A 14,491-nucleotide genomic window follows, 5' to 3' on the forward strand; every position below is an offset into this window, starting at 1 on the left:
ATGAAGCACATACCATTCCCCAGACTTTTCCCAAGCCGTATATGCCAAGCGACAAACTTTACCACAACCACCAAACCCCAACTAGGAAAGTGGCAAGATAAATGACAACAAAAGGAATTACCAACATAGGTTTGCTTTGGGTTTTTTTTAGGAGCATTAGCAACTAAGGCCATATTGCTCCTACCAACATAGGAAAAAGTGCAAACAACAAAATGACAACCACACTAGGGGAAGAAAGAATTGGGACTCTAAGATCTTATCACCCCACAAGTCAAGAACACCTAAGCTCTCAATAAAATGACCACCTTCTGCTACAAACAGGAAAACTGCAAGTTTATGACCTCGAAACACCTAGAGAAACAGAGACCACAAACAGCTTCCTCTTTTTTGGAACTTTTCTTTAAATTAATTTAAAGTTTATACAAGGCGTCTCAAAAATACACGGCATAACTTCAGGAATGAGTTCCTCATATGTAGACAATAAAAATATTTTATATCAACATAGTTCTGGAAATGCTTGGTTCCCGAGTTATTAACCGGAATGTCTTATCTCCCGCAGGTGATTTCCTTCATCACAAGGTACTTCCATTTATTCACACACAATTTTATGTACATTCTCATGATATAAACAATTTATATACAAGATTATATACACTTTTATAGACATTATCATATATATATATATATATCTTGGATAAATATATATATCTTGGATATATATATATACATACTTTTTACATACTTGGATATATATATATATATATATATATATCCAAGTATGTAAAAAGCAAATAGGATAGTTAATTTATATCTAATTTATAATATTATTTCTAATATATAATAATATTAATTCGTCACACTTTTACTTTTTTCCGTTCGCCTTCGTTAGCGCAAGCTTCTACTGTTACTTGGCAATCGCTTAGACTACATATATTATAAACTACACACATAAGCCTAAAAAATAGATGGATCTCTTTCTCTAATTTAAATTTTGACTATCCGTCGGGCTGACAGTTATCTTGCCAGCTTACTGCTAAATTGGAATATATCAACGTAAATACCTTTGTTTAATATATTTATGTCTCTATCTCATTAATGTTACTATCTGGCTATTTTTACCATCATTTGGACAAGTTATGCTGGACGATGACTACAGAAACGGATAGCTCGTTAATTATGGTTGATACATTGAAAGGGTTAGCCCTCGAAAAAGTCCCTTTCAATATATCTGATCGCCTATGATTAACATTTTAATTGTACATTTTTATTGCTTATTTTAAGTTATTGATATGCATGATTTTCCTTGCTTTGTTTTTGGCATATATATATTTTTTCCAGGTTACGTTGGGCACCCACATAGGTTTTTTGGTTTTTCTTGAGAAGCTATCTTACTAGCTTTCATTGCATTTCATACATTATAACTTACATATAATGTTAATACATTATAACATATTAACTTAACTCAAAAAAAAAAAAAAAAAAAAATATATATATATATATATATATATATCCATTCTATGTAATGGTAATCAAGGTACTGTGTGTGTTTGTGTGCATTCTTATATCGGGGTGGCTGCTAGGCCTTAGCCCGTCTCCACCTTTGTACTCTGTTATGGTGCAGGAAAACGTTTGAAGGTATCCATCGCTGCCTTTGTGAACATGGGACCTTTAACCTCGTGCTGCCGACAGAGGACTACCAAGATCTACAACTCCTAAAGTAGAGGAGATTTTGGATGTTGTGCATGCCACTCCTGGAATCAGCAGATGCAGAATAGCAATGCAACTGGCTGTTCAACATTCAACTATTTGGAGAGTTGTTGTGAGAACACCAACTGTATCCTTACCATCTGCAACAGGTACAGGCCTTGTCACCAGCAGATTACCCTACACGAGTAATGTTCTGCCAGTGGTTCTTGCAGCAGTGTGATACAACTACTCACTTTCCTGCCTTAGTGATATTCACAGATGAAGCACAGTTCACACGAGACGGAATCCAAAATTTTCACAATCAGCCAGTATGGGCTGAGGAAAACCCACATGAAATTCTTCCATCATATCACCAACAGCAGTTCAGCCTCAACATCTGGGCAGGTGTTTTTGATGATAAGTTATTTGGGCTCCATGTACTTCCAAACAAACTCACAGGGCAGGCGTACAAGACATTCCAGCTAATAACTCAGGAACCAAGCATTTCCAGAACTATTGTTGATATAAAATATTTTTATTGACTACATATGAGGAACTCATTCCTGAAGTTATGCCGTGTATTTTTGAGACACCCTGTATTATTATTAGCCATATGGTACAAGGAAGTCTGAGGCTTATGCTGCACCAGCCAAAAAAAAAAAAAAAAAAAACACATTTCTGAATATAAATCTCATCTAGCAGTGTTACGGCAAAAAATGCAAAAGGATGGAATTCAGCCTGGAAATTAAACTGAAAATTATACAAGAGGCTGATACAGACATTGCCAAAGAAAGGCTCTATAAGCTCTCAAGAGAACATATAGAGCCTGCCTGATAAGGTACTTAATCCACAACATAGGAGGGAACAATTTTATAGCCAAATGTCTTGGATGCTATCTGTAATCTTGTTATTGCTTGGGACAGTATTGCCTCAAGTGTAATAATCAACTGCTTCAGAAAGTTGTGGCTTTGGAGAAAATATCATCAGCAAATATGAAGAGATTGTGAAGGTGGATGATGAAGTTTCTACCACAGAAATGCAACCCCAGAAGAGCTGCTAAGCACCAAGCAAAACAATTATGTTTTAGGTACAATGACAGCAAAAGTGAAGAAAGAAGCATATACACTGCCATCTAAAAAAGATGCCCAAAATGCATTAAGCAAAACAGAGAACGTGTTGGCCTGGAGTAATGTTGATAAATAAAAAAAACTATTGCATTTGATAGTCTGTGTATAGGACAAATGTAGTTAAAAATGTGTATAGAACAAAAACTGTACAAACAACATTGGATTCTTTCTTTAAATTAATTTATCAAAAAAGTTAATGGTTCATATGTCTCCTTTTATATTATCCTTAGATTGTAATTCTTTTTACTTGATACTAAAGTATTGTATATATCATAATATATACCATACAATTTTTGTTAACTGCTTTTCTTAGTTTATCATACAAATAAAATAAAATCTTTAAAAAATATGTTATTCCCATTACTGTATTGTTAGACCAGGCTTTTGGTTTTATTATTTTATTTATCTAAAATTATTTATTTTTTTTTTGATATTATTATTTATTATTAGATAGTCTAAGCGTTCGCTTACTATGGAAGCTATACCTGGAATCTACTTCAATAGAAATACAAGAGGGAGAAATAGAGCAGAGCAGAGTGTGCATTCTGTGTCTCTCTCTCTCTCTATATATAGTCAAATGGATAAGAGAAATAAAACGGGGCAAACACATACTTCTATTGTTACTTCTATTCTAGATGGCCACGGGTAGATCGGATTAAAGAGGAAAAAGGGGAGGGGAAATGGGAGAACATTTTTCGAGATATACGGGATGTAGAGATGGGAAAAGGAGCACTTTTAGGTGAATTTGGAGTGGTGTTTTTAGGCGGCTGTGAAAGTCAAATGGGATGTGGAGAAGTGTAGGAGAAGCCGCGGAGAATTTTAGAGCTGTGGTCTTAGCTAGTGGTGTGGGTTGAAGTTAAGTTAGAGGAGAAAGACAGGATCAACTTTTGAAATGTGGACATTTGGACATTGAGTCCAAAAGAAAGTTTTCATAAAGTTATGAGGAACATTTTGGAAGTTTCAGGAATAAGAAAAAGGGTTGGAGGTCCGAAGATAAGGGGAAAGCATAAGAGTCTCAAAAGAATCGAAATGTAAGAAATACAGCACTTAGTAGACTGGTCCGTCCTGGAAAACAAAGAAAAGAACTGCAAGTAGAAATTTTTCTAAAGGACGTTCCTCTAAACTATTGTCCTGAGGAATAATAATAATGTGCTAAAAAGAACCCCTTAAGAGGCAATCGATGTTCCTAAAAACCATTGACTTTGAACAAAATAGTAATTAAAGATGGAATGAGTCTGAACTCTATGAAGAAAAGTACTTTATGGTGATTGTAAGGGCAGTCCCTAGACCATAAATGAATAGAGATTTTGTTGTGTGATGAAAATAGCTTGGATTTATTATGAATAATTGCTAGTATAATTTTAGTATGATTAGCATATATATATATAAAAATAGTACTTCACTGAATTTGATATTGTGAAACCCCATTAGTGTAAATTGTGTAATGAATATTTTATTAAAAATTCCTTAACCATTACTAGTGTCTGGAGTGAGTTGTGTCACCCTACTTAGTTTTCTAACCTTTGGAACTTCCATTAGCAGTCAGAGGCCCTAAATCAAACACTGATTAAAGTAGGAAATATTGGCTTTAGCTAGCTAAATTTTTAGCAATAGGCTTCAGCCAGAGGAAAAAAGAGAAACCCACAATTGGCGAAGTTGCCAGCCAGGATTATTATGCAATAGACAAAGTTGCCAATAAAAGAAAGAAAAAAGTAGAGCGAGACAACAATAATAAGGAAAATGATTAATAATTTGGTTGTAGTTAACGAGTTAGGTATTGATATGGTTAATATCAGGAGCGGATTAAGGTCGGTTGAGGCCCCGGGCGCAGAGGAAAATATTAGGCCCCTTAAAAAAAAAAAGAGAGACAGGGAAAATAAAAATACATGTTAACCATTTTTTTAAATAAATAAAAAATATTATGTACTATTAATGTTTTATTTCCAATAAAATTTGAATATAATATATGTATAATATAATTAATAATAGCATAATAATAATCAAAGTTTTGAACTAATATGTTCAACTAATTTGTTGGGATATTGCATGGGTCCTTCAGAAGTCAGGGGCGCTCAGTAGCCAGGTGGGAAGGAGCAAGAGTGCGTAGCACACGCTTCTTGATTAGACTGGGGTTCGAGCCCTTCACCACCAAATACGAAGGAAGCAGAAAGGTCAGGGAATGACCACCGCATATCCCAGAGCAATATGGCCTTAGTTGCTAATGCTCCTAAAAAAACAAATAACAAACAATAACAATCAGAAGTCGGGGCCCGGGGCGCGCGCCCGGTGCACCCGCCATTAAATCCGCTTCTGGTTAATATATGAATTGACAGGGTGATTTATGAATTGATATGGTTGTAAAAAAAAATGGTTGGAAAAAGGAACTGTGAATTAAACAGTGGTTAATAATTTTAGGAATTTTAAATTCCAATTTTACCATAGTTGCTGGACTTATAAACCAGCTGGTGAGCCAGAAAAATATTTTGGGTAATATATTGTAAATTAAGAGTAGTAATTGTAAATTAATGATATTAAGAGTAGGAGACTGGCAGAATTACTTAACAAGTACAGGTCACTGTTGAAAAAAAGCCATGAATTAGGGTTGAATTTGAAAGTGTCTGCAATTCTGCCCAGACACGATAGGAGGGAGTATATGATGAGAGCCTTGTCGATCAATTTGGCCCTGAAAAGATTGAAGATTGTGCAAGGCTCAAGGGGTAGAATTTTTTTCAGCCTGGTCTGTACTTGTTAACAGGAGAGACTCATTCTATAGGGATGGGATACACTTAAATAGAAAAGGTTCAAGAATATTTGGTTAGTGATGCTATCGAGGCAGTGTTAGGTGGGTCGGAAAACAGCTGGCTTGGGGGAATACAAGACTAATAGATTAACAGTAGCCACTGGCAGAGGTGAAAATGATTCTTGAACTGCTTCTATTGGAATGAGCAGCAGCCTGGAAAACAAGTTGCAGGATATTTCAGAGATTGTGGGAGTCATTGCAGTACAAGTAAACACATGGGTTGTGTTAGGGTAGCTAAGAATAGTAATAGGTGCATGTATACTTGCGTGTACACCAATGCTAGGAGTTTGGTAAATAAATTGGATGAATTTGAGGTATTGCTCACAACATCAAAGGCAGATATTGTTGGGATATCAGAGACTGGGGTGTCACACAGATATAAGGAATGCATAACTGGAATTTGGGGAGTACAATATGTACAGAAAGGATAAACAGGATAGGAAGGGAGGAGGGGTTATGCTATTAGTTAAGAAACACAAAATCCAAGGAAGTGAAGCCAGTCAACATCGCTGGACAGTGCAGTGTCGAGTCAGTTTGGTGTGACATAAGCATTGGGAGATCAAAATTGAGAGTAGGAGTGTGCTATAGGCCTAATGACTCTGATGAGTATAATAAGAAACTGTACAGCGAAAGAGAGTGGGCCAGTAAATCAGGAAGTCTTATAATGGAAGATTTTAATTTCCCAGATATTGACTGGAATTTGTGGGTTGGTCACTCACACAATAGCAGCAAGGCTTTGTGGGTTTATTGGATGATTATTTTCTACATCAGCATGTTCGGGTTTCTACATCAGCATGTCTGATTTGATTATCAGTAGCAATTCTTCATGCATTAAGAATCTACAAATAAAGGAACCACTAGGTGGCAGTGATCACAGTGTGCTGAAGTGGGATTTACTCAAAGAGGTAACTACCATCAGGGGTAAAGGGAAGAGTTTTTGCTTTCGTAAAGACAACTACAATGTTCTGAGACAGTATTTAAATTCTATACGGTGGGACCAACTGATGATGTTACCAACAGTAAATTCAAAATGGGAAGCATTCAAAGAACTTATCTTGGAAGCTACTAGGCTTTACATACCAACTAAGAAATATTGTTCAAGGTTTAGGCCTAAATGGATGTCAGATTAACTAAATGAGACATATGGCAGAGAAGAAAAATGCATGGGATACATATAAATTAACATGTGACACAGACGTGTCACATGTTAATGTGCTAGAAGCCTATGACAGATATAAGTTGATCTGTAACCAAGTTACAGAGGAGGTTAGGCAGGCGAAGGCAGATTATGAGAAATCTTTGGCAAAGGATGCAAAGAAAAACAGCAAAGAGTTCTTTACCTATGTAAACTCTAGAAGAAAAGGAATGAATCAGATTGGTCCACTTGATATCGATGGTTCAACTGTTGATGATCCTGCTCAGGTAACTAACAAACTAAATGAATATTTTGCATCGACATTCACACATGATAAGTTATTCAGCAAGGGGAATGCCAGAGTTGTATTCAACTCTGACAATAAGCTAGATAATCTTCTAATAACTGAGAGTAAAGTGGAGGAGAAATTGTCGAAGATAAACACAAGAAAGGCACCTGGATTGGATGGGATCTATCCAGTTATATTAAAGGAGGCAGCAAAGGAAGTAAGCAAACCCTTAGCCATAATTATGAGAGCTTCCTTGGACTCAGGGGAGGTACCCATAGACTGGAGATGTGCAAATGTGACCCCCAATTCACAAAGGAGGATCAAAGGCTGACACAAGTAATTATAGACCTGTGAGTTTAACTTCTGTTCCAGGAAAATTAATGGAGGCACTGGTTAAAGAAGCACTGCAGGATCATCTAGACAAGACTTCAGTTATAGCTCCTACACAGCATGGTTTTGTTAAGGGAAAGTCTTGCCTGACCAATTTGATTGGATACTATGATGCAATCACAAAAGAACTAGATGCAGGGAATAACTTTGATATTATATATTTGGATCTTAGAAAGGCTTTTGATACTGTTGCACATGGAAGACTGCTGCACAAATTGGAGCAGTGTGGCATTGGAGGCAAATTGGTGCTATGGATAAAGGGGTGGTGAGGCAGAGAAGACAGGGTGCTAATCAATGGACACTGCTCATCGTGGACTAATGTTATTGGTGGAGTCCCTCAGGGTTCAGTGTTGGGTCCATTGTTGTTTTCTGTATTTATAAATAATATTGATGATGGTATATCAAGCTTAATGTCCAAGTTTGCAGACAATACAAAGGCTGGCAGGGTTGTTAAGGACACTACTGACGCTATGCTGCTGCAACAGGATTTGTGATTTCTACGTTGGAAAGGTTGAGCAGATAGGCTGAGAGGTGGCAAATGAAGTTTAACATTGACAAATGTAAAGTACTACATACAGGAAACAGCAACCCCAGAGCAATGTATCAACTCTGTGGTACTACACTGACAGTGGCAGAGAATGAAAAGGACCTGGGGGTAATTGTGCAGGCAGATATAAAGTTCTCTGAGCAGTGCAAACGGCTGCAAGAGTAGCTCATGGTGTCTTGTCAATGAAATACAGGAATTTTTCTAGCATGGATAGGGAGGTGATTATTCCCTTGTATAAGGCATTGGTCAGGCCACACCTTGAGTACTGTATACAGGTCTGGAGGCCTCATTTCAAGAAGGATGTAGAGTTGTGGAATGAGTACAGAGAAGGGCAACAAGAATAGTGAATGGAACAAAGGGTTGCTCTTACGAAGAAAGGCTTCAGTTTTGCAAATTACAGTGTCTGGAGACTAGGCACCAGCGAGGTGATCTGATAGAGGTGTATAAAGCCTTGAATGGTTTGAGCATGCTCAATGCTGATGGGATTCTTCCTCTCGCTCAGAATAATCACCTGAGAGGGCATAAATTCAGATTGAGGAAAGACAGATGTAGGATAGATGTGCAGAAATTTGCCTTTAGCCAGCTGCTAGTTGGTTGGTGGAACAAACTTCAATCCCTTGTTGTGGAAGTTGATAGCCTAAATAAATTTAAAGCTCAGCTGAACAGGTATTTCGAACGAACGGAGGGGGTGAAGTGGAAGTGTTTTTTTTTTTTTTGGTTGATGCTGCATAAGCTTGCTTTCTTGCATCATATGCCTCTACTAATGCTAAATTAGTTAATTTGTAAAAAAAAAAAAAAAAATGTTAAGAAAGACAGAATGCCGTTGGATAATAGAAGGAATGGAAACGGGAGCCAGGAAGGGCCAGCGCACCTAGAGCAACCATACACAAGCGCCGGAGGTGAAATGGCAGAAGGGCCTCAAGCACTATACTATGGGGAGGGATGAAATGTTAACTTTAGAGGGAGAGATTACTTAAGAGTGTTCAAAGGGGAGAAACATGAAAACAGAAATATTTTAAAATAAATTAGAGAAGATAAATTCCTCCCTAACTCAAGCAAGGGAGGAATCAGTGATGGAATTTCTACATAGAATAAGAGAGATAAAAATGAACACCCACCTCGATGCAACTGAACAAGGGGAACTTGAAATTGATGGGGCAGTTTGTTAAGTTTAGGAAAGAAGTGTTGCGCAGCAAACCAGAAACCCTGAACCAGGCCTTTTTGTATGCCAAAGAAGAGGAGAATTTGGAGATAGCATATAAAAATGAAACCATATGGGAAACAAACACTATTAATGTGAGCAAGGGGACGAAAAGAAGGGAAAGGAACCACAGAAAAGTGAAGAACAAGGCACAGAAAAAGAAACCGGGTAGACAAATTGGAACAAAAAATGGACTGGCAAATTTAGTGTAATGGACCTGGGAAGGACCCAGGCACAGAAAGGAGAATATATGGATGAGAGTGAAAGGGCAACAGCACCCCACTGGCAACAAGGAAGGGGGAAATTTAATGGGGGCTATTATATATGCAGTCGCCCTAATCACTGGGCAAGATTTTGCTCAAGAAACAAGATGGCAGCACCTCACTGGCAGCTACACATGCAATAACTTAAGCCATTGGACCAAGTTCTGCCCAAGAAATAAATGGAGAAGGACAGAAGGGAGAGAGGAAATAGAAGGACCATGGCAGCAAGGGCCCCAATACCGACCAAGGGATCTCCTACCACCAGCAAGCAGAGGCCGGATGGATCTAAAGCTAAATGTAGAGGGGAGAAGAGGAAGTACCCAAAAAGAAAAGAGGGGGCAACCACATTAGTAACTGTGGGTAACTCCCGGATGCATAAGGAATACCAAGGGGGAAAAATCCCCTTGGTATTTCTTATGCGGCTGAAAGACCTGGAGAAAGGGAATTTGCTCAAGAAATTAAAAGATGAAAAAGAGGAAAGCAACTGGGGGCCATCAGATGGATGCCCAGAGATTTCTAGTACGAGAAGGGGGGGAATTGGAAAAGAGGGGAAAACACGAAGTTAGGTTTAAGAAAACCAGAAATTTGGAAAGGGTACAGAGCAAGGCAAATAGTCAGAAACAGCGAAGTTAAACATGGGGCGGAAACATAAGGAATTCTCAGTAGGAGATTGGGTGTTAGTTAAAGAGAGCAACCAGAAAAAGGAGATTGGAAACGGAGAGCTAGGGGTCTGTATAGGATACTGGAAAAATTATCCGATGTTACCTTTAGGGCAAAGTAACTTGGGCTAAATGGGGAAACCAGGGTGGAACACGAAGACAGATTGAAGGGTTATTTCTTTAGAGGAGGGGGGGTATTTCATAGATTTTATAATAAAGAGGAAATGGTCGAAGGGGTATACACTCCAAGCAAAAACCTCTGAGGGACACAGAGTGGTCAGAGAGAAACCAAGGGAAGGTGCAGAGTGGCTAGAAAGACGTATTATTTTAACAGAGGTGATTTCTACGTTAGAAACTAGTAATGGAATGCCGGTGAAACACTCAGGAAGATGGAGAAGTCCAAGATGATTCTCAGAAAATCCTCTTAAGAGAATTTTCTGTTGCTAAGGAGAGGGGATTGTAAGCGTTTGCTTACTATGGAAGAAGGTGTGAAGCACCTGGAATCTACTTCAACAGATATGTGAAAGGGAGAAATTTCTGAGAAGTAGAGCTGTATTAGTTCGTTCGCGCTCTCTCTCTCTCTATATATATATATATATATATATATATATATATATATATATATATATATATATATAGAGAGAGAGAGAGAGAGAGAGAGAGAGAGAGAGAGAGAGAGAGAGAGAGAGAGATAAAGGACGCAGAGGTGGGAAAAGGAGCAGTTTTAGGTGAATTTGGAGTGGTGTTTTTAGGATTTTTTTTTTTTTTTGATTTGGTAGTTGTTGGCGCATCGGCTTCTGTGGCCACATTGCACCTCCCAAGGTTTTTGCAGTACTTTGATCCAAGCCCGAGGCGGGAATCGAACCCGCGACCTTTGGGTTGCCGGGCAGGTACGGTGTTTTTAGGGGATTGTGGAAGTCGAATGGGATATGGAGAAGTGTAGGAGCAGCTGCGGATAATTTTAGAGCCGTCATCTTAGCTAGTGGTGTGGGTTGAAGTTAAGTTAGAGAGGAAAGATAGGATCAACTTTCGAAGTGTGGGTGAACGTTGGGTCCAAAAGAAAGTTTTCATAAAGTTATGAGGAACATTTTGGAAGCTTCAGTAATAAGAAAAAAGGTTGGAGATCCGGAGATAAGGGGGGAACCCTAAGAGGCTCAAGATTTGAAATGGAAGAAATACCATGCTTAGCAGACTGGTCCATCCTGGCAAGCAAAGAAAGAAACTAAGTAGAAATTTTTCTAAAAAAAATTCTGTCCTGAGGAATAATAATTTGCTAAAAAGAACCCCTTAAGAGACAATCGGTGTTCCTAAAATTCCTTGACTTTGTACAAAATAGTAATTAAAAATGGAATGAATCAGAACTCTAGGAAGAAAAGTACTTTATGGTGATTGTCAGGGTCCCTAGACCATAAATGAATAGAGATTTTGTTGTGTGATGAAAATAGCTTGGATTTACTATGAATAATTGCTTGTATAATTTTAGTATGATTTAAATTGGAATCATAATGAAATAAAAATATATATATAAAAATAGTACTTCACTGAATTTGATATTGTGAAACCCCATTAGTGTAAATTGTGTAATGAATATTTTATTAAAAATTCTTTAACTATTACTAGTGTCTGGAGTAAGTTGTGTCACCCTACTTAGTTTTCTAACCGGATTTGGAACTGCCATTAGCAGTCAGAGGCACTAAATCAAACACTGATTAAAGTAGGAAATATTGGCTTTAACTAGCTAAATTTTTAGCAATAGGCTTCAGCCAGAGAAAAAAAAAAAGAGAACACTTATAATATATAGTATGTTCCAACAAAAAAAAAAAAAAAAAAAAAAAAAGGTAAAATTGGCACTTTTGGGGACCTCGTGACTACAAAACATGAAAATTCCAATCCCTTGAACTTTGTATTAACGAGATTTGACTGTATAACAAAAGTGAGGAGCAAATATACAAATACAGAATGATAAAATGTCACCATATCAATACTAGTAAGATATATATACAAGTTGTATTAATATTAAATTAAATATGTATGCATAAATGGATATGAAAGTTACACAAGGTGCCAATAACTATAAGAGTGAGGAAAGTAGAATAGCTGATTAGTGAAAGAATGTTAATATCCTAGAGGTTATGATGAATTAAGTAAATTATGGGTTGAATTGCCAAGCCAATATAAAGTGGGGAAACTACAAAGTACAATTAGTACAAAAAAATGCAAATAAAATGAAAATAAAATGGTATAGCTGTCATCAGATATGGGGGGGGAAACATTTTTAGTAAATGGTCTAATACAAGTAATGCAAAAACTTGTCCATAGTAGTAGAAGAAAAGTGAAAGGCCAAAAAGGAATGAAAATGAAATTAGCACTTTCTAATACAGTATGGGCAAGTCATTAACGAAACCATTTCATCAACTGTATACCTCTTTTCTATGTAACTCTTTAAACATTATCTTTAAAGGGTTGCATTGAATACCCATTTATATACACACACACATATATATATATTTTTTTATTTTTTTTTTTTTTTTACATAAGTATTATTTATACTTATTTTAATACACAAGTATCATTAGCAAAACTTGCACTGGGTTTACTTCCCAGAAAAGTAACATCCTTAAACTTTGAGGATGTTACTTTTTTTTCTTTTTAACAGCTTGAAGAAATGTTTATTTCTAATTAGTAAAAATATCTATTTATCAACTGATTTAAACCGTAAGTGATATGCAAGTTTATATTAGCAAGACCAATTAATGTTTAAAATCTAGCTGGCAGCACTTATTTAGCAATTAGTTACATTTGAGAGCAGACGCCAATGTCAGTTGTTGGTTATGAGAGGGTTCGGACGCCTCTTTCAGCTGTGCGCGCCTAGAAACTTACCAACTAATAGTGCTAGTTTCGTTATTGTTTTAACACAATTCACAAACAATGCTATTTAAATGTTTGTAGAGAAATAAAAGTTTGATATTTTCCAAATATACCTACGTTATGAAATAACGAACTCAGCAATTATACCAAACTACTATTGAAATTGTTCAAAAGGTGTTAAAACTTGTACCCTTATGGTCTATAAATACACAACTTGTCAGCTGATAACACAAAACGTATAAAAAAAACCACGATAATTCCTTCCGACTAAAATGCATGAATTCGTACAGTGTATGCAAGTAGATAGTCCCAAAAACCACTACCAAAAGGAGAGCGGAGGTCGGAAATGGGACATGCAAAATAAAAAAAGATTTCACAATCATGAATTCAATTCCTATAAACGACTGTAATAAACTATTTCGAAATACAAACCTCTGCTTGCATTCATTACTAGCACGTGCATGAAGGAAGTTGCAAATAAGACAAATGCGCACACGGTATTTATTTCACAACACTCTTGCCGGTCAATGAAACATGTGAAGCACAACGTGAGTCAATTTAAAATGCTGTACGATATGATTCTCCAACCCAACCACAGAGCGTAAAGTAAACGAAATTCACCGTAGGCACCCTCTATGAGAATTCCAGGCGGTTAGTAACAGATTGGATAATGGCAATTAATTCTTATTGGTGGAATAAGTCACATGGTCTACAAATGTTATATGTGGTTATCATGTGCATTGAACTCTCCAAATCGACAAACTTTGGATGTGAACAGAACTCGAAATAGAAAATTTTACTAATCGGAACGCTCACAGAACAAGTGGTTTGAGCAGTTGCTCCGGAAGCCGAAGTTTGGGAAGGGGATACCAAAAATTTATCCCCAGGGGCTCATATCTGGTGAGTATGGGCTTGGCACACCCAGGGTCCTGAGCTGGATATCATCATTCTTCTCTTTCTTGGTGATTCCTCTCTCTCTCTCTCTCTCTCTCTCAGGGTACTTGGGAATATTTTTTTGTCTGGTGCAGCATAAGCCTCAGGCTTCCTTGCACCATATGGCTGCTAATAATAATAATAATAATAAAAAATTGAAGGAACAACAGAAAAAAAAAAAAATTATGCGCATTCAACAAAATTCAAGTGACCTCTCCGGCAATACTCCAGAACACGGTGCACCTTCAGCCTGCCATGGTCTTGGGTGTTTATTACCCCTCTTCCAGCTGTTTTAAAATAGGAAAACGAGTTCCCGATTTTAAAACAGCGGCAAGGGTGGGATAAACACCCTAACTAACGCTAACCATAGCAGGTTAGGCACTTGATTTTCAAAGGGGCACCGTGTTCTGGAGTTTAACCGAACTCTCAGTTAAAAAATCATCATTCTTCTCTTTCTTGGTGATTTCCTTCTACTTCTCTCTCTCTCACGCACGCACGCACGCACACACACACACACACACACACACACACACTGGGTAACTCAGAAAAAAATTTTTGGTACAGCATAAGCCTCAGGCTTCCTTGCACCATAT

General features: G+C 37.3%; 1 protein-coding gene across 5 annotated transcripts in view; it reads right to left on the reverse strand.

The window, feature by feature from the left end:
- PCB (Pyruvate carboxylase) overlaps positions 1-13,581 on the reverse strand; it is a 593,745-nt gene extending 580,164 nt beyond the window's left edge. For 4 of the 5 annotated variants that reach the window (XM_090389678.1, XM_090389679.1, XM_090389675.1 and 1 more), the window contains exon 1: positions 13,398-13,581. The gene's annotated coding sequence lies outside the window, so the exon portion shown is untranslated. Of the gene's footprint in view, positions 1-13,078; positions 13,166-13,397 lie in introns of those variants that run through there. The other variant, XM_090389677.1, reaches the window with a different exon arrangement.
- Positions 13,582-14,491: the final 910 nt, after the last annotated feature.

Source organism: Mastigoproctus giganteus, chromosome 2 (assembly GCF_048544385.1).
Source record: "Mastigoproctus giganteus isolate SK-2022 chromosome 2, ASM4854438v1, whole genome shotgun sequence".
NCBI classification, from domain to species: domain Eukaryota; kingdom Metazoa; phylum Arthropoda; class Arachnida; order Uropygi; family Thelyphonidae; genus Mastigoproctus; species Mastigoproctus giganteus.